The sequence below is a fragment of the Saimiri boliviensis genome, chromosome 15 (assembly GCF_048565385.1).
Source record: "Saimiri boliviensis isolate mSaiBol1 chromosome 15, mSaiBol1.pri, whole genome shotgun sequence".
NCBI lineage: Eukaryota > Metazoa > Chordata > Mammalia > Primates > Cebidae > Saimiri > Saimiri boliviensis.
Window position 1 is genome coordinate 45,680,153 of NC_133463.1, and position 25,129 is coordinate 45,705,281.

At 40.7% G+C, this 25,129-nt stretch overlaps 1 protein-coding gene across 2 annotated transcripts in view; it reads left to right on the forward strand.

Annotated features, from left to right (window-relative positions):
- The window catches only part of MRPS28 (mitochondrial ribosomal protein S28), a 207,542-nt gene extending 182,962 nt beyond the window's left edge, over positions 1-24,580 (forward strand). The window contains exons 4-6 of one of the 2 annotated variants that reach the window (XR_012514109.1): positions 17,470-17,586; positions 22,826-22,872; positions 24,312-24,580. The gene's annotated coding sequence lies outside the window, so the exon portion shown is untranslated. The remainder of the gene's footprint in view (positions 1-17,469; positions 17,587-22,825; positions 22,873-24,311) is intronic. The other variant, XR_012514108.1, reaches the window with a different exon arrangement.
- Positions 24,581-25,129: the final 549 nt, after the last annotated feature.

The following is a 25,129-nucleotide window of genomic DNA, read 5'->3' on the forward strand; positions in this document are numbered from 1 at the left end:
GGAATGGGCTCATGAGGGGATCTCCTGACCTGAGGGTTTCAAAGATCCATGGGAGAAGTATGGTTTACCAGGGTTGCACATTCACTTACAACTTCCCTAGGCAGTGGTAGGTTCCCTTGGCTCTGTGACACTCCCAGATAAGCCATCACCCTGCCCTGCTTTTCTCTGTTCTGTATGGGTTGAGCTGTTTCCCTAATTAGTCCTAATCCAAGTACCTGGATATTTCAGTTGAAGTTGCTGTATTTACTCACCCTTTTAGTTTCTCTCCATGAAAGCCTCTCCATGAGAGCCTCTGTAACTGCTTCTAGTCAGCCATCCTGGCTCTGAGGGTCTTTTATCTTACTTAATCCTTTTATATCTAAAAGATAAATATATAAATAATAAAAATATATTATTTAAAGATATAAATAATATATATCCTCTGAGTTATATATAATATATATTATAAATATATAAATAATATATATTTATATTAAATATATATTTTTAGATATATTATTTAAATAAAGATAAATATATATTATTACTAACTCCATTTTACAAACAAGGAAACGGAGACTCAGAGAGATCAAATTACTTGCCTAAGATCGCACAGTCATTGCCATAACCAAATGTGAACCCAGGTCTGTCTGACTCTCAAGGCCCATTGATTCTGGGTCATCTTCCTCTATATGCCTGTAAGCAAAAAGCCAGGACCATCCCTGCAAGTTTTTCTTAGTGCATTTGAGCTGCTATAAGAAATTACTATAGCCTGGGTGGCTTATAAATAGCAGAAATTTATTTCTCACAGTTCTACAGGTTAGAGAATTCAAGATCAAGGTGCTGGCAGATTCAGTGTCTGGTGAGAGCCCTCTTCCTGGTTCATAGATGGTGTCTTCTCACTGTGTCGTCATGTGGCAAAAGAATGAGGGAGCTACCTGGAGTCTTTTATAAGGGCACTAATTCTATTTGTGAGGGCTCCACCCTCATGAGCTCATCATTGCTCCAAAACTCCAGCTCCAAATATTATCACATTGGTAATTAGGTTTCAGCATATGAATTTTGGTCTATAGCAATGTTTATGTACGAAATCCTCTTAACTCTCATTTCTTCCCCCAGTGTCTTCCTTCTAAAACTCCTCTGTTCTGAAGCTTGATCTTATCTAGAAATTAATATTGAATTACTTAACTAAAATTTAATCATGTCAGATAGGTTTTTAACATAGTGTTTTACAACCAATTAATGGACCATGAAATTAATTTAAAATATTGACACCAGCATTTAAAAAAGAATAGAATAGAATGGAAAATATTTCTATTCCTATGACTATTTATATACATATTCACTGCACGTAGGAAAGAGTTAGTACTGTTACACATGTGTGTATTTGTGCACTGGTCATAATGTAGAATGTTCTTCCTATTCTGGGTCATGGTTAGAAAGAGTCCTTACTCATTACCAAATTGTCTTTCATAAACAATCCAAGCCATTTTTTGGAATATTTATACATATATATATATACATTTAATTTTTTAAATTATACTTTAAGTTCTGGGGTACATGTGCAGAACATGCAGGCTTGTTACATAGGTATACACATGCCATGGTGGTTTGCTGCATAAACAGTTTAAGCCATTTTTCAGAATACATATTTTAAAAACATATTTTAAACAAAATATACAATGCCTGTATGATGAAAATCCCTTATGGTCTGACCCCTGCTACCTTGTATAGTCTTATGCTGAGCCATTTTTGTCTACAAATACTTTCGATTTTAACTCTATCAAATTAATTTTACAAAAAACTTTACCTAATTATAATTTATATCCAATAAAATGCGCTGATTCCAAGTGCTTGGCTTGATATTTTGTATACATCAGTTTAACTACCACCATAAATAATACACAAAGCACTTTCATCACTCTGAAAGACTCCCATGTGCCCCACTTGCCAACCCTAGCCCCAAGCAACCCTGGAACTGCTCTGTAACAGTGGAGTAGTTTTGCCTTTTCTAGAATTTTATACATATAACATACATAATGTTTTTGTATGAATTTCTTCACTTAATATGATGTTTTTGAGACAGCAATGTTCTTATATGTATCTGTAGATCATTCTTCTCATTGATAAATAGTAGTCCATTGCATGAATATAGCACAACTTGTTTATTAATCTGAAGGTAGATGTTTGGCTTGTCTCCAGTTTTTAGCTATTATTAACAAATGAACATTTGGGTAAAGTAATTTGTGTAACATATTTCAGTGTAGGTGGAAAATATCTAGGAGTACAATTGCTGGGTTGTATGGTAACTGTATGTTTAACTGTATAAGAAATTGCCAACCCATTTTTCAAAGTGGTTATACTATTTTACATTCCCAGTAGTAATGCATGACTGTTCTAGTTGCTCTATATCCTCATCAACACTTGGTTGTATAAAACTTTTAAATTTTTAGCGATTCTAATAGGTGTGTGGTGGTTTCTCATTGTGGTTTTGATTTCCATTGTCTGATGACCCAGAATAATAGGCATCTTTTTTTTTTGAGACTGAGTTTCAGTCTTGTGCAGGCTGGAGTGCAATGCCATGATCTCAGCTCACTGCAACCTCCGCCTCCCAGGTTCAAGTGATTCTCTTGCCTCAGCCTCCCAAGTAGCTGAGATTACAGGCACACGTCACCATGCCCAGCAAATTTTGTATTTTTTAGTAGAGATGGGGTTTCACCGTGTTGCTCAGGCTGGTCTCAAACTCCTGACTCAGGTGATTCACTTGCCTCAGCCACCCAAAGTGCTGGGATTGCAGGCATGAGCCACTGCGCCCGGCCGAGCATCTTTTTATGTACTCTTTGCCATTTGTTTATTTTCTTTTGCGAAGTGTCTGTACAAATCTTTTGCTCATTTTTTTGCCTGTTTATTATTGAGTTGTGTTTATATATTCTGAATAGCAGTCATTTGTTAGATAACATGGATTGCAAATATTTCCTTCTGGTCTTTGCCCTGTCAATTCATTTTCTTGTTGGTGTCTTTTGAAGAGCAAAAATTTTGAATCTTAGTGAAGAAAATTGTATCAATTTTTTATGGTGCTTTTTGTGTCCTCAGGTTATGAAGGTTTTCTCCTAGATATTTTGTAGTTTTAGATTTTATATTTTGATATGTGATTATGATTGATTTTTAGTTAATTTTTTGTGTATAGCAGGAGTTTTGGATTGAGGTTCATTCTTTCCCATATATATATATAGTTGTTTTTGCACCATTTGTTGAAAAGTCTACTTTTATTCCCATTGAATTATTCTTATGCTTTGTCAATAATTAATTGCCCATACATGTGTAAGTCTGTTTCTGGGTTTTCTTTCTATTCCAAGCATCTATATGTCTGTCCTCACACCAGCACCATGCTGTCTTGATTACTGCAGATTTATTGTAAGTCTTGAAATTAAGTAGTGTAAATCTCCTAACTTTGCTCTTCTTTTTAAATTTTGTTTTGGCCATCCTAAGACCTTTCCAGTTCCATATACATTTTAGAATCTATTTGTCAATTTTTACCAAAAGCCTGCCAAAATTTTAACTGGAATAACTGATTTGAACCTGTAGATCATTAGGGGAGAATTGATGCCTTAATTGTTTTAATAATAGTGATCATTCAGTTCATAAACAGGTAATACCCTTAATTAATTTAGCTCTCTACTTCCTTTTTCTTTCTTTTTCTTTTTTTTTGGTTTTTGTTTTTTGTTTTTGAGATAGTCTCACTCTGGTACCCAGGCTAGAGTGCAGTGGTATGATCTCAGCTCACTGCAACCTCCGCCTCCTGGGTTGAAACGATTCTCCTGCCTCAGCCTCACAAGTAGTTGGGAGTACAGGTACATCCCACCATGCCTGGCTAAATTTTGTATCTTTAATAGAGATGGGGTTTCATCATGTTGGTCAGGCTGATCTCAAACTCCCGACCTCAAGTGATCCACCTGCTTCCTCAGCCTCCCAAAGTGCTAAAATTATAGGCATAAGCCACTGTACCAGGCCTCTACTTTCTCTTGGGAATGTTTTATAGTTTTCAGAATACAAATATTGCACTTATTATATTTATCTCTAAATATTTCATTTTTTACACTATTATAGATGATAAGAAACCATTTTCACTTTCTGATTTTTTAATAGATGTTATGTTTTAGCACAGTTTTATGTTCACAGCAAAATTGAGCAGAAGATACAGAGCGGTTTCTTATATATCCCTTATTCCCACATACACACAGCCACACTACTTTCAGATTCCCACACAAAAATGGCAATGGTAAAATCAGTGAGCCTATAGTGACCCATTACCATCACACAAAATCCATAATTTATTAGGGTTCACTCTTGGTCTTGTACATTCTGTGGGTTTTGACACATGTATAATGATATGTATTCCCCACTATAAAATTATACAAAATAGTTTCACTGCCCTAAAATTCCTCTGTGTACTGCTTAGTTATCACTCCTTCCTCCCTAATTCCTGACAACCACTGATTGTTTTACTGTCTCCATAGTTTTGCTTTTTCCAGAATATCTTATATTCAGAATCATAAAACTTGTAGCATTTTCTGATTGGCTTTCACTTGGTTACATACATTTAAGTTTCCTCCATATCTTTTCATGATTTAATAGCTCATTTCTTTTTAGCATTTCATAATATTTCATTGTCAGAATATACCACAGTCCACCCACTTACCCACTTAAGAACATTTTGGTTACTTTCAGACTTGGGCAATTATAAATAAATCTGTTATAAACATTCATATGTAAGTTTTGGCTTGGACATAGGTTTTCAACTCATTTGGGAGCACAATTGTCAAAATCATGTGGTAAGAGTTTGTAAGTTTTGTAGGAAACTGCCAAACTATCTTTTAAATTGGCTCACCATTTTATATTCCTACCAATAGTGAATGAGAGTTACTGTTGCTCCACATCTTCACCAGCATTTAGTGTCATCAATGTTTTGGATTTTGACTATTCTAATAGGTCTGTAGTAATATCTTCTTGTTGTTTTAATTTGTAATTTCCTAACGATATAGGATGTAGAACATTTTTTCATATGCTTTTTTGTCATCTATGTATATATTCTTTGGTGAGGTGCCTGTTCAGGTATTTTATCCATTTTAAATCATGTTTTAAAAACCATTGAATTTTAATTAAGAGTTCTTTGTATGTTTTAGATAACAGTGTTTTATTAGTGTTTCATTAATATTTTCTCCTAGTCTGTGGCTTGTCTTCTCATTTTCTTGACAATGCCTTTCTCAGAGAAGAGGCTTTGATTTTAATGAAGCCCCACTCTATCTATCTATCTATCTATCTATCTATCTATCTATCTATCTGTCTATCTATCTATCTATCCATCCATCCAGATGGGGTCTTATTATGTTACCTGGGCTGATCTCAAATTCTCAAGTGATCCTCCTGCCTTGGCCTTCCAAAGTGTCGGGACTACAGGCATGAGTCCCTGTGCCCAGCCTTATCAATTTATTATTTCAAAGACTATGCCAATTTTTTGCTAGTATATAAAATATGCAATTGATTTTAATATATTATCTTACTATACTCACTTATCAGTTATTTTATTATTTTATAACATTTTTATAGAACCCTTGAGAATCTAGATAACACAATCATGTCATGTGCAAATAACAACCATTTTACTTCTTCCTCTACAGTCTGCATGCCTCTAATTTTTTTTTTTTTTTGTCTTATTGCATTGGCTAAAACCTACAGTACAATAGTGAATAGAAGTGCTGAGAACAGACATCCTTCTATTGTTCTAAACCTTAGGAGAAATACATTCAGTCTTTCACCATTAAATGTCATTAGCTACAGATTTTTTTGTAGATATCCTTCATCCGGTTGAGGAAGGTCCTTTCTATTCATAGCTTTTTGTGATTTTCTTTTTTAAAATCAGGAATAAGTGTTGAATTTTGTCAAGGGATGATTGTCATTTTTCTTTTTTGATTTTTTAATATAGTGAAGTATATTTACTAATTTTGAAATGTCAGACCAACCTTGCATTCCTAAGAAAAATCCCACTTAGTTGTGATGCATTATCCTTTTTATACTTTGCTGGATTTCATTTGTTAATATTTTGTTACAGATATCTATGTCTATGCTCATGAGAATATTAATCTGTAACTTTTTTATGTGTGATGCCTGTCTTATTCTGGTATCAGGGTAATTCTGAACTCATAAAATAATCGTAAATGTTATCTCCTTTTTTATTTTCTAAAAAGTTTATTGTCTGTATACAATGTTTATAATTTCTTTCTTAGATATTTGGTAGAACTACTAGTGGAGCCATCTGGACATGGAATTTTACTTTGGGGAAAATTTTTAAATATCAATTCTATTTCTTTAATAGATGTAGAACTTTTTACATTAACTATTTCTTCTTCAGTGAGCTATGGTAGCTTGTATCTTTCAAGGACTTTGCCTATTTCACTGAAGCTGTAAAATTTATAGGCATAACATTGTTCATGATATTCCATGGTTACCTTTTAATGTCTGTAGAATCTGCTCATACTTTCATTCTTGACACTAGTAATTTGTGTCATCTCTTTTCTTTCCACTGTTTAGTCTCATGAAAGGTTTTTCCATTTAATCAATCATTTCCAATAACTGGCTTTTTATTTAATTTTTGATTTTTTTTTTTTAGACAAAAGTCTTACTCTGTTGCCCAGGCTGGAGTGCAATGGCACCATTTTGGCTCACTGCAACCTCCGCCTAATGGGTTCAAGTGATTCTCGTACCTCAGCCTCCTGAGTAGCTGGAATTACAGGTGCATGCCACCATGTCTGGCTAAGTTTTGTTGTAGTAGAGACAGGGTTTCACCATGTTGGCCAGGCTGGTCTTGAACCTCTGACCTCAGGTGATTCACCTGCCTTGGCCTCCCAAAGTGCTGGGATTACAGGCATGGGCCACTGTGCCCAGCCTAGCTTTTGATTTGATTTTCTCTAAAGCTTTTGTGTTTTTGATTTCATTAGTTTCTGTTGTTACCTTTATTATGATGTCCCCTGCATGAGTTGGGTTTATTTGTTCTTCTTTTTTAAAATTTATTAAGATAAAAGTTTACATCATTTCTGAGACTTTTTCTTTTTCTCATATAAGCATTTAATGCTATAAATTTCCCTCATGGCCCTGTTTTAGCTGCATCTCATACATTTTGATATGCTGTTTTCATTTTCATCTACTTCACAATACAGAAGATATCTTACAATTTTTTTCTATGTTCTGTGAATTATCTGGAAGCATTGCTGTTTTTAATTTTTATTTAAATATTTGGTAGCTTTAAATATAATATTTTGTTATTGATTTCTAATTTAATTCCATTTTGACTAGAAAAATATTTTTTGTTATTTTTTCCCAATCTTCCCATCCTTTGCTAGAAAAATACTTTATTGGCTTATTTATTATTGTTTCCTTACTTTTTAAAGCAATTTTGCTTAATTCCCTTTTTCTCTCTGGACTGACCTGTTCTGCCTCAGAAAGTTTTAGGCATAAAAAGACTGCTTTAGCCCTGGCTCTGAGTGACCTCTCTGCTCTGGGGCCCAAAACTGGGTAATTCCTGGGTTCCAATTCTAAATTTTCAGAAGAGTGTCTGATATGATCAGCCTGGGCTGGGTCTGACCTGGGGAAGTTGCTGGCACATAAAATTAACAAGGTCTGGTCTATCCCTTTAACAGAGCTGTGGACAAAAATAGTTTTTGGCAATGACACATGGACTGGATAGCACCTCAGAAGTTCAGTATACTGGCTGAGTGCCGTAGTTCATGCCTGTAATGCCAGTACTTTAGGAGGCTGAGGCAGGTGGATCCCCTGAGGTCAGGAGTTCGAGACCAGCCTGGCCAACATGGCGAAACCTCATCTCTACTAAAAATACAAAAATTAGCTGGGTGTTGTGGCATGTGCCTGTAATCCCAGCTATTTGGAAGGCAGGGGAATCACTTGAACCCAGGAGGCGGAGGTTGCAGTAAGCTGTGGTCGAGCCATTGCACTCCAGCTTGGGCGACAGAACAAGACACTGTCTCACAAAAAAAATAAAAATAAAATAAAATAAAAAAAGTTCAGTATACTTATTCAGCAGAAACACTTGTCAGATTTTATAATTGGTAAAAAGAAAAAGAAAGCCTTAAAATAAAGTTGGGACCCTGGCCTTCAAAGAGCATGGCTCTTTTTCATAGTCCCTTTGATGGTTAAGTTTGATTTCTCAAGCTGGAATATGCAGTGGTATTACAGGGGCTATTGAAAGTCATAGGATAAACATGGTGCATCTTCTTCTTTTTGTTTTTGTTTTAGAGACAGAGTTTCACTCAGCCACCTAGGCTGGAGTACAGTGGCACGATCTTGGCTCACTGCAACCTCTGTCCCCCAGGTTTAAGCAATTCTCCTGCCTCAGCCTCCTGAGTACCTGGGACTACAGGTGAGGGCCACCATGCCCAGCTAATTTTTATATTTTTAGTATAGATGGGGTTTCACCATGTTGGCCAACATGGTCTCAATCTCTTGACCTTGTGATCCACTCACCTTGGACTCCCAAAGTGCTGGGATTACAGGCATGAGCCACCCCACCTAGCCCAGGTGTATCTTCTTGAAGCATCCATTTTATGAGAAGTTTTGGGAAATTTTTATATTAAAACAAAGATAAATGTATGATGGAATAGACTGCAAAACAGCTCAAGATTTTTAAAGACATGGACCAGAACTTGAATTTCATAGTGGTGGATGGATGCTTTGTGGAAAAATTCCTGTAACTTCCCTGTAAGGAGCCCTGGAAAACTCAATGAAAAATGTCAAGAATCTTATTTAGAATCATAATCTTCACCTTGTTAGCATTTAAGTAATATTTCAATCTACATCCTGTACAACTTATGCATGTATATTTCATTTAATACTAAGCCAGTTTCTCCAGGGCATCTATCCATAGGCACAGAAGAAGGGATACCAATTATGGGATTAATCTCAGCACGCTTATTGCACACTATGACGTACTAGGTCAAGTATGTCTTCTGAATAAAGTTTATTTTGCATTTATCTTGCTGAGATAAATGGGGAAGAAGTGGGGAAGGTAGAGGTGAAAGTAAATGGAAATGACAAAGCCATTTCCAGTCTTGAAAGAGGGAAGGATGGGGAAGTGATAAGGAAGTGAGATAGTGTTCTGGAAGCAATGCCTGGGACTAGACATGCTGGTTCTCTTGCAATTGAATTAGGATATCAGGGGAACTGCCTTGACAGTCATTAAGGAGAGTAAACACAGACATCTCTTGGACCCAAACCCATGTCCATTACCTCACTCCACACCTTTCGTCCTTCCTCCTGCTCAAATTTATAGTTGAGCCATCACTAAATTGGTAACAAAATACCAAGAACAACTGGAAAAGGAAATGAGAATTACTTATTAGCCTCCATTTTCTTCAAGGGAAATACTGCAGATTACTGCACGTATAAGAGGAAGCCCTAAATTACCTGATGAATCTGGTTATGACAAGCACACTACACAGTAAGTAATGCAATGTAGTCACTTCAAGTGTTTTGCTTTCCAGTTATGAAGGCATTAATATTGAAAGGTGTTTAAGAGACAAAGAAGCTTTGTAAACATGTCAGACCTCTCTGACGTTGAAAGGGATGTATTTCAGAATACTCAGCCTCGTGGGTAGCTAGCCTATAAACACCTGCTCTGTTTTGCAGTTGATCCCTGATTCTCTGCTCTTATTGCTGAGTTAGCTTGATTCTTTGAACCCTGTTAAAGTATAAATATCTCTGGGAAAGTTATTAATTTTTTTTCACTGTAGTGTAGTTGTGAAAGCAGAAAGGAAAGAGGCTTCCTTGTAACTAGAACCAAGATCATCTTCGTTCTAGTTACCACTGGATTTCTGTGACTGATGGGCGTAGCCCTTCTTTCAATCTCCATGACCTCATCCGAACATAAAGGGGCTGAGATAGAAGAACTCTAGTGTCTTTTTAGAGTTTAACTTTCTGTGAGGCTATGAGAAAAGAAAATGTGGATAGAACCATTTTTGGAATGGGATCTGAGTGAGCAGGTTTCTATGCTTGGAACAAAGCAATGGGGACATGGGCACCCAATGCCAGACTTTTCTCATAGTGTCCTTCTGTCAAGGGAAACTCCTGGGACTGTAGACTGTGATCATAACAGTGATAAAAACTATTGTTAGGGCCAGGCATGGTGGCTCTCGCATGTAATCCCAGCACTTTGGGAGGCCGAGGCAGGCGGATCATGAGGTCAGGAGATTGAGACCATCCTGGCCATAGTGAAACCCCATCTCTACTAAAACACAAAAAATTAGCCGGGCGTGGTGGCAAGTGCCTGTAGTCCCAGTTACTCAGGAGGCTGAGGCAGGGGAATCACTTGAATCTGGGAGACGGAGGTTGCAGTGAGCAGAGATCGTGCCACTGCACTCCAGCCTGGTGACTGACAACAACAACAAAAAACACAAACTATCATTAGTGCCTGTTCTGAGCGTCTGCTGACTTGATATAATTTACCTCAACTACTCATGATTCAGAATTGCTGATATGTAGGACCATGACGCACACATTCTTGCATCAGCTTCTAAATCCTTTACTCGTCCTTAAGAACCAGTCAATACAAGTCTTTACCTCTGTTGTGAGATGGGACAGATGTGTTTGGGATTATTCATCCCGTTAGTCTTACCTCATCTCAATAACTTGCCAAGCAGAAAAGGCGACGACAGACCTGCATCTGCAAGAAAGTGAACTGGTTCACATTTAATTCGTTTAGAAGTTACGGGATAGCCAGGTGGGTATCCAAGTCCAGCACTGAGGAAAGAGCTGGATTTAGGAGTCGTTTATATATAGGGAGTTGTTGATGCCTAGGACTTTACCTTTTCAAAAAACATAATAATAATAATGCATGTGTATTTATATTTCTTATCATCTGCGGCACAAATTAGATGACATGACACAGAATCGTAAAAAGTTTTTGAAGGATGTATATGTTTCGAAAGTCTTAAACGTGACTACGTCTTGTCAAGTGGCCAGGGAGAAGGTTGAGGGCTAAAGTCAAGGTCAGGTTTAGGCTCTGGAGACGGCAGATTTTGATTCTGATTGCGTTCCTAGTGTATCTCTTCATTTCTAAAATAGGGACACTTTAGTCTCAGTCGTATTTCAATTCAGACAGTTTCCTGGTCAGTGCGAGGTTTGGGGAACATTTTCAGTGGCTGTGGGATATAGGTGCAGGGGTGAGAGAGGCAAGCAGGACGAGGGGCCTGGTGTGGCTTCTGCCCCCTGCTCAGGAAGGTGAGTGGGAGGACTCCTCCCCCACACCCCTGGCCTTTCCTGGTGGGCATCACTGAGCTCAGGGTCTCCTTGTAAAGGGGCTGGGCTCTCTGACTACTGGCATGCCACTGACATAGAAGTAATTAATGGATAGTTTCTACCATGACCTGCTGACCCCTTTATAGGAACCACTGTGAAGATAAAACGGCATTCTGTTTTCTTTTTTCTTAGTGACTCCAGGGCCTGAAACCTTCGCAGTCATCACGCTATTTCATGTTTATCATTAATCTTCCAGTTGAAAGCATCCCCTTTTCTCTCCTCTTGTTCCTGCCCTGGTCCATCTACAGTTCAGGTGACGGACCCTCTCAGAAAATGCTCCCCGTGAAGCCAAAATGTGGTGAGTTAGACTGGGCCGTTTCCAGCACGCCCCTCGTCACCCCGTGCCTGTGTAGTGTCACCTACTTCTGATAACAGCCTTAGGCTGAGGGTGCAGGGGAGGATGGTTTTATGCCACGGATACCTCATTCATCAATGCTGTCTTCTGAATCTTTCTCCTCACGTCCATTATTACAGGCCTAGAACAATTGTTTTTATTAGACAGTTTAATACATTGCCTCTTAGACCAGCAGGCGAACCCAAGCATCTTTCTGACTCCTGTGCTGTCATTAACATGCTTCTTAACTCAAAACAGCTGTTCCTCCCCTTCCGCCTCCCCCTCCCCTTCTCTCCCAAACTTTGCTCCTTAGACAAACTTTGCTTATTCAGAAACTCTGGCGGAAAAGGTTTTTGAGTAAATGCGAATTCTGGAAAGATAAGGATTTGTCTCTTTCAGCATGGACACCTTTTAATTTTAACCATTTTGATGAAAATCTTTCCAAAATCCGTTGTTTAGTACCTTCTTAAACAGAGAAAATAGGATGAAATTTAATTTTTTTCCTGATGCCTTGGGATCATAATAGTGAACAAGATTTTGTTGCTCTGCTGAAATGCAACAGGGCCCCGAGGGTCTTTTGGAGCACATAAAGGGTCCCACATTTTCTGATTCTGAAGTTATTTTGAAAACTTTTAAATAGACTCTCTGTCTCCCGGCTTTTCATCAGCCCATTGACCTATCACTCTGGTTATCAACGCACTCTATTTTCAGAAGTTCTTCTCCCCTAATTTTCTAATTTTCAACTTACTTTACTGTGAGTCTAGAAGACCAATATAGACACACGTTTAAACATGTGGGCACACACGTGTGCATTAGAACTGGGTGTAAAGAGGTGTGAGGAGGCACCTGAGAGTTTTCTGTAAGTAAATGGATTCCATTTCAAGTTCTGTATTTTGGTTTCCCAGAGACTGCTTTTGTTAAATTGTTTGCTCATTTTAGAAATAGAAAGTTGCAAGACAAATGAGTTTAATAAAGATGAAAAGCTCCCAGATTTCTAGGAGTCATCTACCTTTCTAGAAAGTTCCTCCTCAGTTCATTTTTTTTTTTTTTTCACTTACGGCAAGTATAGGCAATGGTTACTGAAAGGAGATTCCTTTTATGAGAGGCCTGTCATTTCATTATCCCAACTTCACGTACAGATGATTTTACTATCTTCAAAATGTGATCATGATATTCTCAAACTATAGTCATTTTTTAAAAAAACCTACCAGGTGCAAAAACAAACTGCAACCACAACAGCTAAATCCCTCTCTCTCCCTCATTGTCCTCTTTGGCAAAGTTCTGTGGAAAGCTGAATAAATGAACAGGGCCATTTGACAGAGTGTAACCCACACCAGCCCTGTTGTGCAATGCCTTGAACGTAAGTCCTTTTCAACTAAACAGAGGTATATTTTCTTTTATATTGTTGACTTTGACCCTGAAGCTTAGCAAAGAACACTTGTGCAATTTATCATCCACTCAGAGCAGACGTGCATTTTTCTCATCATTAAAGGGAAACCAAACCCATCTACATAATCCCGCATTCCGCTTTGTTTCTTTCTAGTCCTTCATGTTGTAGATTCTGAAATATTAATGAAGGGATGTGAGAGCAATGTGCTCTATTCTCACATCCAGCCCCAGTGGGAGCAAGGATATGGCCAGGGAATGGGAGAACGAGCAATTTCCTCATTTTGCAAAACAGTGTTGCTCAAAGTCAGGTTGTTGGATTCTATCTCTGAATATCCCAAGGTGGTGATCTAAAATCCAGATTCCTAGGCTAATCTACACCTGTGGAATCAATGTTTCTGGAGGATGGGGCTTTGTCACTTATGTTTTAAATGGATGCATTTAAAACTGATTGGAGTAGATGGTGTCCGAGCTTTTTCTTTACTTAATGAATTCTATGCCGCTGTTTTGTGAATACTGGTAATAGTTAAACTACTTACAGGCTAGGCATCATGGCTCATACCTGTAATCCCAGATCTTTGGGAGGCCAAGGCAGGAGAATCGCTTGAGTTCGGGAGATTGAGACCAGTTTGGGCAACAGAGAACTTGTTTCTATATTTAAAAAAATTAAATTTAAAAATGTACTTATAGAATACTCATAATAAAGTTTATTATTGTAAGAATAATAACTTTTGTTTGTATAGCAGCATTTTTTAACTTTTCAGTGTTTTCCTATTTTCCTATATATAACCCGCAGAGGTGGACAGGGGAGGTGTCATTTTAGAGCTGTAATTGTAATAAGTTATCTGAAGCTTAATGACTTGTGCCAACTACATTGTAACTTAGTGGTCAGGAGTCAGGACTGGCGTGCAGATCTTCTGTCCTCATTTCACTGTACATTTGCTGTTCTAAGATCCAAGACACCAGAGGAAGCTTTATTAAAGTGACCCTTAAAAATGGACTTGAGCTGAAATCAGCACCTTCCAAGCTGCGCCACGTGCTGTCGAGTGTGCTGTGCATTTGCTACTGAGAGACGAAAGCACAGACAAGCATGCCCTGCACACTGGGAGAGAAACGGGAAAACAAAGGAATCTCATTCCTCTTCTGTTCATCCCCTTCAATTTTCTGATCCACTCCCTCTTTCTTGTAAAGACTTAAACTCTGAAATAATTATATGACATTAAGTCGGTAAAAGCTAGGCTCGTTTCTTTAAGATTCATGTGTTAACATTTGGGGCAGTTTTCTCAGGACTCAGGGAGACAATTATTTCCGAGGTTGGCTGCAGGAAGTTCCTCTTCCCTAGGGAGAAGTGAGCCTCCTTCTCAGGGCACCACCCTTGGCGACACAGCCTAACTGTGAGCAGAAGTTCATAAAAAAAGTTAGTTGATTTTTTTAAGTGCTGGAGACTTTTCTCTTTTTACTTCTGGTCATAACTATCCACTGTCCAAAAAAAGGAGACACAGCAGGCTTTAAACTCTCTCTGAGGCTGAATGCAAATTGAGTGTCTGGGAGTCTGAGGGAGGTGCGGGAAACACTTTCCAGCGCCAGGGGCCTGTTTTTATCTGTAGATCAAGATAAGCAAGTCGGAGGGTTGTTAGCAAAAGCAAATTATAATTCTCTTAAAAGAAAGGAGCATGAAAGTGGGCCCTTGCCTGGCACCAATGTATGCAGTAAAATGAATGAAAGTTTGGAAGACGAGGATCCTTTGCATTGGAAAATGGCTTGGATGCCCATGCTGAAGCCACGCTGAATTTTCTGTGTTCCTGCAGCAGCCTGGGAGGAGACCGGCAGGGTCACATTCAGGTGGTGCTTGCCTGCCTTGACACACCATTTCTAATTATGACGCCTTTGTAAACCCCTTCCCTTTTGCTTCACAGGGCTTGTAAAGGCACCCGCAAACCTCTGCCTTCCTGTGCCTCCCTGCCCTGAGGTAGAAATCCTCCTCTTGCAGGAAGTGCAAAGCAGAGTTCAAAGCTTTCTTGGTCAAAAGAAAGTGTGCCTGATCCAGGACAACATGACTAGGTAACAATTAGGCCACAAAAAAAAAAAAAAAAAAAAAAAAAAAGCCAGGGCCCTGCATCACTGGCCAGTGCTGGCCTTCTGCAATCTCTGCTTTTCTAGAAGATACTTATTATTTCCTTGTTCAGTATGAAGATGCAATCCCAATTTGAATCCATTTAGGGTCAAAGCCACAGGCAGCTTTGGGCTCTCAGGGGATGGAGAGCTCTGATGAGTCTGTGATGGAATGTCCCCACCAAATACAGAGGCTAAGGGATGGAGCTTAAGGGAGGGATGACAAAGAAAGGAAGCAAGGGTCCGCAGACCCAGGGCAGGCCCTGCTGCTCTGGTGGCTCTCTGCAGGACTGCCAGCCTTGTTTCCTCTCTATAAAACAAGCCCAGTTCAACCCACGTTAAAAGGGGGTTAAAAGAGGTCATAAATCTTTCTGGGCACTGAAGATCCATGGAAAACGTGGCCTGATGTCTTTGACATCTGTTTCGGGTTCTCAGCCTCAGCTGGCTCCACTGCCCTTTCTCCTGTGATAACTCACAGGCCCCATTCAGGCTGCCGAGTGGCAGGTATAGAGTGTCTGCCCTCAGAGCACTGGGGATGAGGGGTGAGCGTCCGGGCAGCAGGCGAGCCCCCAAGGCTGGCCCGCTGACACCGTAAGTCTATACCCAGGGGCTGGTGGAGGGGAGGCTGTGGGATTGACAGTGTAAATGGGCAGCACACACAGTCCGCAGAGGGGAGGCCGGCGGCGGGTGGGAGAGCGCTGGCTGAGGTTGGTCACACGGAGATTGAATTTCAGCCGAATTAGATCAGAGCTGTGGGAAACAGCACCTCCTTCACACACACAGCCGGTCTCATAGGAAGATGTGGGAGGGCGGCTGGGGAGACAGAGGCAGGCAGCTGCGATGAAATCCTGAAGTCCGCTCACAGCAGCTAACAGCTAACTTAATTACTCAACTACCTCTCCCCAGTGTACTGGCCAGACTTCGCAGACCTTGGGGTTTTAGACTGAAAGGCTCCATGGTGCCAGGGAAAGATGGGGTGGTCAGCATTTAAAACACATTTAAAACACCATGGTTTGGGAGTGAGGCTGCATGTGTCTCCAAAGGAGGAAAAGTGTGATTATAAATGTACAAGAAGAACTTTTAGATCCACAGCTATAGAAGGCAAACTCCAGAAAAGATTTTCGTGGCTTTCACTGCTACCTTTAGGGGTTTGATGTTTTGTAGCATTTCATTAACATGCAATGCGAGCTCTCAATACCATAACTGTGTTCGCTGCTGCTGCTAGAAACTGTTCCTCTAATCCCCTTTCTCTGCTTAATAACCCGACGCCATTTCAGTGACCCAGAATACCAGCTTTTCTTGGGGAGGCATTGGAGGAGTGGAAAATTGGGAGAAAGTTTTAGAATTAAAATGGGAACACTTGCAGTCCTATTAAAAAGGGCAAGAAGTCAGCTGCTTTGAAATTCACCCCCTCAGCAGGGGTGGGGAAAGCCTTTCCAGGAGACAGTGGGAACACATTTGTTCCCTAAGCTGGCACCAGAGTGGCTTTCTCCAGGGCAGCCAGGGCCTGGCATTCTGTATACACCCTTTGAATCAGGGAGCCTTCAAATGATCCTTTTTTTCTCTTCCTGTCACTCAACAAGAGGCTGGCGGCAAAAATTCCTACAGCAGCTTCTCCTGAACCAGGCAGAAAACAACCCCGAGGCTGCTCGGTGCTCCCTAATCTCCTGGTTTGCACATCCATTTTGAGCCTGCTCCTGATGAGGAGAAAATGATCTCAACTGCTCACTAAAGGTCCCAGGTTTGTTACAATGCCGGGGTCTTTCTGCATAGCCCTCCTTTTCTCAAACTGAGCAGCTTCTGGAGTTTTGTACAATGCCTGGGCCTGAGGAAACCTGCCAGGATGTCCCCAGTAGGATGAATGATCATCCGCCTGTAACAGACAGCAATACCCAGAGCAGAGACAGAGTCCGCACTGTGAGATCTGACTCAGTGTTTGAATTCTTAGGAGCTTACCACTTTGTTGGATTTCTCATGACTGAAAAAAAGAGACCATTCAGATCTGGACAAGGACTTAGGTGTTGTTTTGGATTCCCCTAGATTAGGTGGGTACACAAAGGAGTGTGTGGAAAAACTGCAGGGAATCTGAGTCCTCTGAAATGGGATGAAAAATTTCTATGTCAAAATTGTGTATATTTCCTCCAGGCCCAGGAAGAGAGCCCTATATATACTGTTGAACAGATCTGTTGATTTTCAAGATTCCAAGCCTTCTCTAGACTTCAGAACTATTGTTTTACATTAAGTATTTTGCAAAGGTAATTTTAAGAGGGAGCATTGATTTCTCTCCATCACAGGCTCTGCAAGGTACAATGCACTGTCTACTGTCTACTTTGCCATATGGAGCCTGGCTGCTTGACTCGTGTGACTCAACGTAAACAGTACCCAGGAGAGGACCCACACAAGCAGGCAGGGTATGCCCACAGGGTCACTGCTTGGCATGGCTATGCTGCTGCTGGAGAATGGTTCTCTCTCGGATGGATCTATTCTGTTAATCCCTCTGTCCCAGAATTTGTAGTCCCAAGGCGGTGCTGTGGGAGGACATATTAACAAAAAGAAAGAGCATAAATGAGAACCCTAAAGAGGTTACAGGGTTCAGGCTTGATGAACCTCTTAGATAAGAAAGTTAGGTAGATATAGAGCAAGATTTACATTCATCACATGGGAAGAATGTACGCTGGCCTGTGGGTACAAACCCCTTTCTGCCAGGGTAGGGAAGGTTCTTGGGAGAAAGGCGGTTGTCATAATACATCTTAAACAATAACAAAGATGCCAGAATCCCATAGTTTCCCTTTTTGGAGTTGGTATTTGGTTGCAAATTACAGGCATGTTTTGCCTTTAAAAAAAAAAAAAATCCAGTGTTAGGCTGGGTGCAGTGGCTCATCCCTGTAATCCCAGCACTTTTGGAGGCTGAGGCAGGCAGATCACCTGAGGTCAGGAGTTCGAGACCAGCCTGGCAAACAGGGTGAAACCCCATCTCTACTAAAAATATAAAATTTGTTGGGTTCGGTGGCATTCATTTGTAATCCCAGCTACTTGGGAGGCTGAGGCACAAAAATCACTTAAACCCATGAGGCGGAGGTTGCGGTGAGCTGAGATTGCCCCACTGCATTCCAGCCTGGGCAAGAAGAGTGAAATTCCATCTCAAAAAAAGGAAAAAGAAAAGAAAATCCAACGTTGATAAATTGATTTTCCAAAGCAGATAAATTGGGAAAAATTGGGTGTGGTGATTGTTTACATTAAATAGTAGCTACTGGCTGGGCACAATGGCTCACACCTGTAATCCCAGCACCTTGGAAGATGCTTGAGGCCAGGAGTTCGAGACCAGCCTGGGCAACATGGTAAAACCTTGTCTCTACAAAAACAAAACAAAATGAAACAAAACAAAAATTAGCCAGGCATGGTTGTGTGCCCCTGTAGTCCCAGATACTCAGGTGGTTGAGGTGAGAATATCTGAGTGTGAGGAGATTGAAGCTGCAGAGTGAGGTGTGAAAACACACATACACACACACACACACACACACACACACACACACACCTGAAAAACAGCAAAAACTAGCTACCATTGATGCAGGACTCACATGAGCAGAGCTTTACATACTTTATCTCAAGCAATTCTTTTGACAGTACAATGAAATGGGTACTATTTCTCCATTTTTCAGATGAGGAACTTAAGGTTTAGAGAGTTTAAGCTCCTTTCAGAAAGGTATTTCTCTACCAAGTGCCAGGGAGAACCAGCATTGAAAGCCAGATCAGTCTACCTCCAAAGACTATGCTCTCAAATTCTCTGCTATCAGCTCCTCAGTGCAGCAGGATTTGATGCTTTCCCAGAAATATCAAGACCCTAAATGCATCTTAAACACAATTTGATTTTCAAAGGTAGAAAAAAAAGGAACGAAGTTTTATCAAGTGCCTACTGTCCAGATAGTATGTCAGGGAATATGACTATGTTATTTTGTAAAAATTTAAGTTTTGTAAAATATTCAATTCTTGTGTAATATTTTCAAAATACACCTGTCAGTTACAGTTAGGTACACACATGCAGATCCTCTCCCTCAAGCAGTCTCACAAACTAGTCAAAACCTTCCCAGGGCAGAGGGCAGACTTTGCTCTCTATTTTATCCTCTTTGTGCATAGAATATTTGTCTTGGGCTGATGCATAATTACTGAATGAATTAGCGAGTACAAACACGAACCTATTTTGAAGACAGCCATCAGAAAGTCTTATTTCTTGAAATAGAAGTAGCTCACCCTAGCTATGATGGATATATGGAGAACGCTCAATAAACACCCAAAGTGAGGTCTTAACGCAGAAGACTTAAGACAGATGAGAGCAAAAATAAGACAAGGATATGGAGATATTGTTTGTGAAACTTGAAAAACTGTACTTTGTTTTTCTAATGTTTAGTTGTTTCTATTCAGATTGGGGAAAGTAAAAGCTCTTACTTGTTCAAAGTTTTATCCGATGAACATTATACCTACCCCTTTCAGAGATCTCAATGAATGAGTCTGTGATTTTTGTTTCAGCACTGTGATCCAAATGATATCCAAACGTAACATTCCTCCTCCTACCCCTGCCCCCTCAGTGCATGTGCGTTTGGTAAATGTTAATGTGCCCAGGGTCTTTGATATTGGGAAGTTACCAGTCATTTTTTTGGTTGGAAATGCAAATAGTCCATCAAAATGTAATGCTTTTGGTGAACCAGAGATTGAAAGAATGGACCAGTTTTAAGGGCAGTAATCATGGACTTAATTTGCAGCTTAAGAAAGATCATTTCTGCTGAGTAGTATCCTGAAGCAAATACTACCAAGGGGAGCTACGGACAGTCCAGACTTAATAGTCTTAAAACTATGGATGGGGCTGGGTGTGGTGGCTCAAGCCTGTAATCCCAGCACTTTGGGAGGCCGAGGCGGGCGGATCACGAGGTCAAGAGATCGAGACCATCCTGGTCAACATGGTAAAACCCCATCTCTACTAAAAATACTAAAAATTAGCTGGGCATGGTGGTGTGTGCCTGTAATCCCAGCTACTCAGGAGGCTGAGGCAGGAGAATTGCCTGAAACCAGGAGGCGGAGGTTGCAGTGAGCCGAGATCCCGCCATTGCACTCCAGCCTGGGTAACAAGAGCGAAACTCCGTCTCAAAAAAAAAAAAAAAAAAAAAAAAAAAAACTATGGATAAACATCCCTCTTGAGAAACGCAGGTATTCACATGCTTCAAGACAGAGGTTTGGTACACATGCTATCTTTTTTTTTTTTTTTTTTTCCTTGAGGCAGGGTCTTGCTTTATTGCCTAGAGTGGAGTGCAGTGGCACAGTCACAGCTCACTGCAGCCTCCGCCTCCCAAAGTGTTGGGATTATAGACGTGAGCCACTGCACCTGGCCTGCAGATGCTATCTGAAGGCTGCTTGCAGGTCCCTGGTGTGGTCAGAGCTAATGGGTTGTAAAGTCATAAGAAAGTTAGCTGCTCCTTGTTTTAGCTCAATCTCTGTCTGCCTTATGTCTTCAGGCCAATAGCAGAGAGTGGTAGCCTCCAGAAGAGGAAACAATCATTGGGCCCAGAGTTCTTCTTCACTGCCTGCTCCACATATTACAATTCAGTATCCCAATTAGATTGTTCCAGGGACCCCCCCACAACTTCTTTCCTTCCTCCCACTGACCCATTCATCCATTCATTCAACAATTGATTGAGCCTCTCCTTATGGCCTTATAGCAGCCCCCGTCTGGGGGGAGGGCACACACCAGTAAGCCCTTAGAGTCCAGTATGCAATCGAGGGTTAGAGCTGTCACAGCTGTTGGGACAGCGGAGTGGAGGGACACCTGACTGTTGGCAGTCAGGGACAAGGAGATTTTCCTAGAGGAAGGGAGCTTGAGCTGAGCCTTTCAACTCTTTTTTTTTTTTTTTTTTTTTTGGAGATAGGGTCTCACTCTGTTCCCCAGACTGGAGTATAGTGGTGCGAACTTAGCTCACCCCAAACTCCGCGTCCCGGGCTCAAGCGATCCTCCTGCCTCAGCCTCCTGAGTAGTTGGGATTACAGGCACATGCCACTACCACCCAGCTAATTTTTGTATTTTTAGTAGAGACGGGGTTCACCACGTTGGCTGGGCTGGTCTTAAACTCCTGACCTCAAATGATCCACCTGCCTCGGCCTTCCGAAGTGCTGGGATTACAGGTATGAGCCACTGTGCCTGGCCTGAGCTGAACCTTTAAGAATGTAAGAAAAGTTTGCTAGGAAGAAAATAAATGGTAAGGCTCTCCAGGCTGATGGAATACCATGTGTGAAAAGGCATGGGCAAGGGGAAGAGGGGAGAAGTAGGCAGGAGAAATGGTGGCAGAGGCCAAGAAGAGAAGTAACCCTGCCTGGACTCCAGGCTATGTGCAGAGCCATGATGGGAGATGAGGTCAGATAAGAATAACAATTGCTGGCCGGGCGCGGTGGCTCAAGCTTGTAATCCCAGCACTTTGGGAGGCCGAGGCAGGTGGATCACGAGGTCGAGAGATCGAGACCATCCTGGTCAACATGGTGAAACACCGTCTCTACTAAAAATACAAAAAATTAGCTGGGCATAGTGGCGCGTGCCTGTAATCCCAGCTACTCAGGAGGCTGAGGCAGATGAATTGCCTGAACCCAGGAGGCGGAGGCTGCGGTGAGCCGAGATCATGCCATTGCACCCCAGCCTGGGTAACAAGAGCGAAACTCTGTCTCAAAAAAAAAAAAAAAAAGAATAACAATTGCTAACATTTATTAAACACCTGCTATTTTCCAGGCACTGTCCTAATGGCTTTATGTGTTTTGACTTAGTTAATCATGGCAACAGCCTTATGAGGTGTGTATAAATATCACTGCTGTTTTTCAGAATCACAGGGAGATCAAGGTGTTTGCCCAAGAGCACAAAGCTAGAGAGTGGAGAAGTCAGGTTTCAACCCAGACTGATTGACTCCAGAGCGTGTGCTGTTCATGGCTATGCCAGACTGCCTTGATGGCCTCAGGTTTGCCTTGCCAATTGACAAAGGTGACTCTTCCCCACCCATTGGCCCATGGTTAGAGGTTACCATGACTGTGGAGATAGGGTTCTCATGCCATTCTCTCCTTCTTTAGACCACAGGGAATGAAGCTGCTCACACTGTTTAGCACAGAAAGCCAATGCGGAGGGTAGGGACCATTTTGGTTTTATTCATCAATGAAAATTCAGTACCGAGCCCAGTGCCTAGTATACAGCAAGCACTCACTGAATACTTATGGAAGAAACAACAAATGAATTCATGGATTTTTATCTATTAAATACATGGACGTGAAGTCAGACTTCTTCAGGGTTATGTTTACCTTCACTTTTGAGATATAAATTAACAAAAAACGAGATTCCACTAAAATCTTGTTTCATGTATATATTTGGAAATCTGTGAAACAGTCAACCCCAAACCAAAATTTGCATAAGATTAATGTATTTCTTTCAAATTTACAACATGGATTGCGGGGTGTGCGTGTGTCTGTGTATGTACATGTGTTCCATGTGTACCATGTGAATTTGCTTTAATACGTACATTCTGTAATTCACAAATGGTTCCAGCTTCCTGCTCTTCCAGTTAAAATAAACAAAAAGAAGGGTCCTGAGTGTCTATGATTTTCATAAGACCTATGCTGTTTCTTCTGCAGATGATCAACAGTTGCCTGCCTTCGACTTTGGAGTGCACAAGAACTAGGTAGGTAATAGAATTAGCTCACACTAACATCCAGGCATGGAATTTGCCCAGTGACATTAATGCATCGATTGCTTCCTATATATTTCAGTGTCATAAACAAAGTTGCTCTTTCCTTTGCAAGAAGAAAAGAGCACGGTGGAAACAGAGAAGTGTGTCTTCTGTTTGGTCAGCAAGGCAGGAAAGGCCCTGTGTGCTCTGTCCATCAACACTGATAAGCTGTGACATCAGGAGGCTGGGAGGACACCCAGCTGTTCCACCTACACTGAATCCCAGGGTGCATGATCCTGCTCAGGAAGCAGGGAATCAAACAGGGAAAGATGAACACCATGAGCACAAATAGTCTTCTACTTGAAGTTTCTTAAATTATTTGAGTATCCATATGTTTGAGCTTCAGGAGATCGTTATTTTCTGGGTTTCTTCCTTGTAGCTCAAAGAGTATGTGTTTTGAGCCACCCTTTGTGAGATATTCTGCCTAGGTTTGCACTTCTAACACATGTCAGTAAACTGATACAGTTCAAGAACATCTCTTTTCCCAGAGTTACCTGTTATTTTTCACTAAAAGACCTCAGTCAAAACTCAGAAATGTGTTTTGAGCATTTCAGTTGGTGTGGCTCCTGTACAAAAGCCTTCTTCCAAAAGAGTCCAAATCTTAAGGAATCCAGCAAAACTAGAACAAGATGCATCATAATTGGTTTATGTGAATTAAGAAACAACTGATTTTTAATTTCTTAAGTATAATAGTATTTGATTTCTTAAGTAATTTGTGGTTAAGTATAAAGTATTTGATGCATTTTATTCAACTGTGAAGAGTATTAATGATTCTAACAAGTTTTATGTGCTTTATGGTTTCAAATGCCTCCTACAAAGTTTATATTTGTTCATTTGGTTCTCGTTAGCCCTTTCTGAAAGGAAGAAAATTATCATTATGCTACTTTTGCAGACGAGGAGGCTGAAGTTCAGGGAACATACCAGGCTAAGGGATTTGCCTTAGAGGCAGCCTGGGAAAAGTAAAGGAGCAAGAACTGGAACCTAGTTCAAGTTCCAAAACCCATTTTCCTCTTATCAGCTCAATGGATAAATCAAGAAAAGTGAGAAACTTATTCTTGAGTGTCTAACACAGGCTAGGCAATTTTATACATACTGTTTCATTTATAAACTGCAGGTAGGGAGCTATTATCAGGGATAAAGAAATTAAGATTCCAAGAGGACCAATAACTTAATAGATACTTAATAGATGCTTGGTAAGTGACGGAGCCCTCTCAGTGAAAAATAACAGGTAACTCTGGGAAAGATACAGGTAACTCTTGAACTATATCAGCTTACTGAAATTTGTGCAAACCTAGGCAGAATATCTCACAAAAGGAAGCTTATTTGTAAAAAGTGGAGTTTGGTTGGCTTTTTTCTTTCTATTCTGAGGAATATTTTCTTTTCCTTTTCAGAAAGTCCAGGTCAGGAACTGTATCTTTGCCCAGCCACCTGCAAACAGACTTGAGAACAATGTAAACCACCCTCTGCAGGATATTGATTCTGATGGAGCAAATGTTGATTAAGCAGAATGGTGTCTTTTTTTAACTGGAGGAATTCCAGATCTTTCCTTAGGCCCGTCTCTCCAGGGAAATGAGATCTATCCTCAAAAATCTACAGAAAACCTGAGTAAGAATGAAGATTTATGATGGGAGACGCTGGGCGGAAGACGGCTGGCTATCTGGTAGGCTATCTAGAAGCTCATCTTTGTGTTATTAAAGAAACACTCCCGCTCTTGACAGGATATGGTCTACTTATCACATAATCTTCTCAAGTTTCATTCCCATTCTGCTTACAAATGCCCCAAATATAAAGAGATGCATTTCATCAAGACAGCCTTTTAAGAGGCAGTTGATCCCAGCTGTTGCCGTCTATCTTAAACACCTACCTTTTCACCCTAGTGTGGAGTTTACATGTCGATAAGGGATGTGAAAAAGGGAACTTGAGAAATCTCAGCAGAGGAAAAACACTGAGGCTGCCTCTGGGGATTGGAGCAGGAGTAGAAAGCTCAGGAAGCTCTAAGTTCCAGAACACCCCTCCTTTTCAGAGAGGAGCCCTGGGGCGATGCTGGACTGCTTCAGGCTTTGAGCTGATCTCAAATACCAGGACTGTAAACTCTTCTCCAGGCACCTAAGCTGAGGGATTCATTGCCTGCTACTCTGGCATTTTCTTGTCAAGAGCCGGTGGTAAAATCGAAATGAAAGATGCAGGTAGGAACTGGAGAGCCAGACCT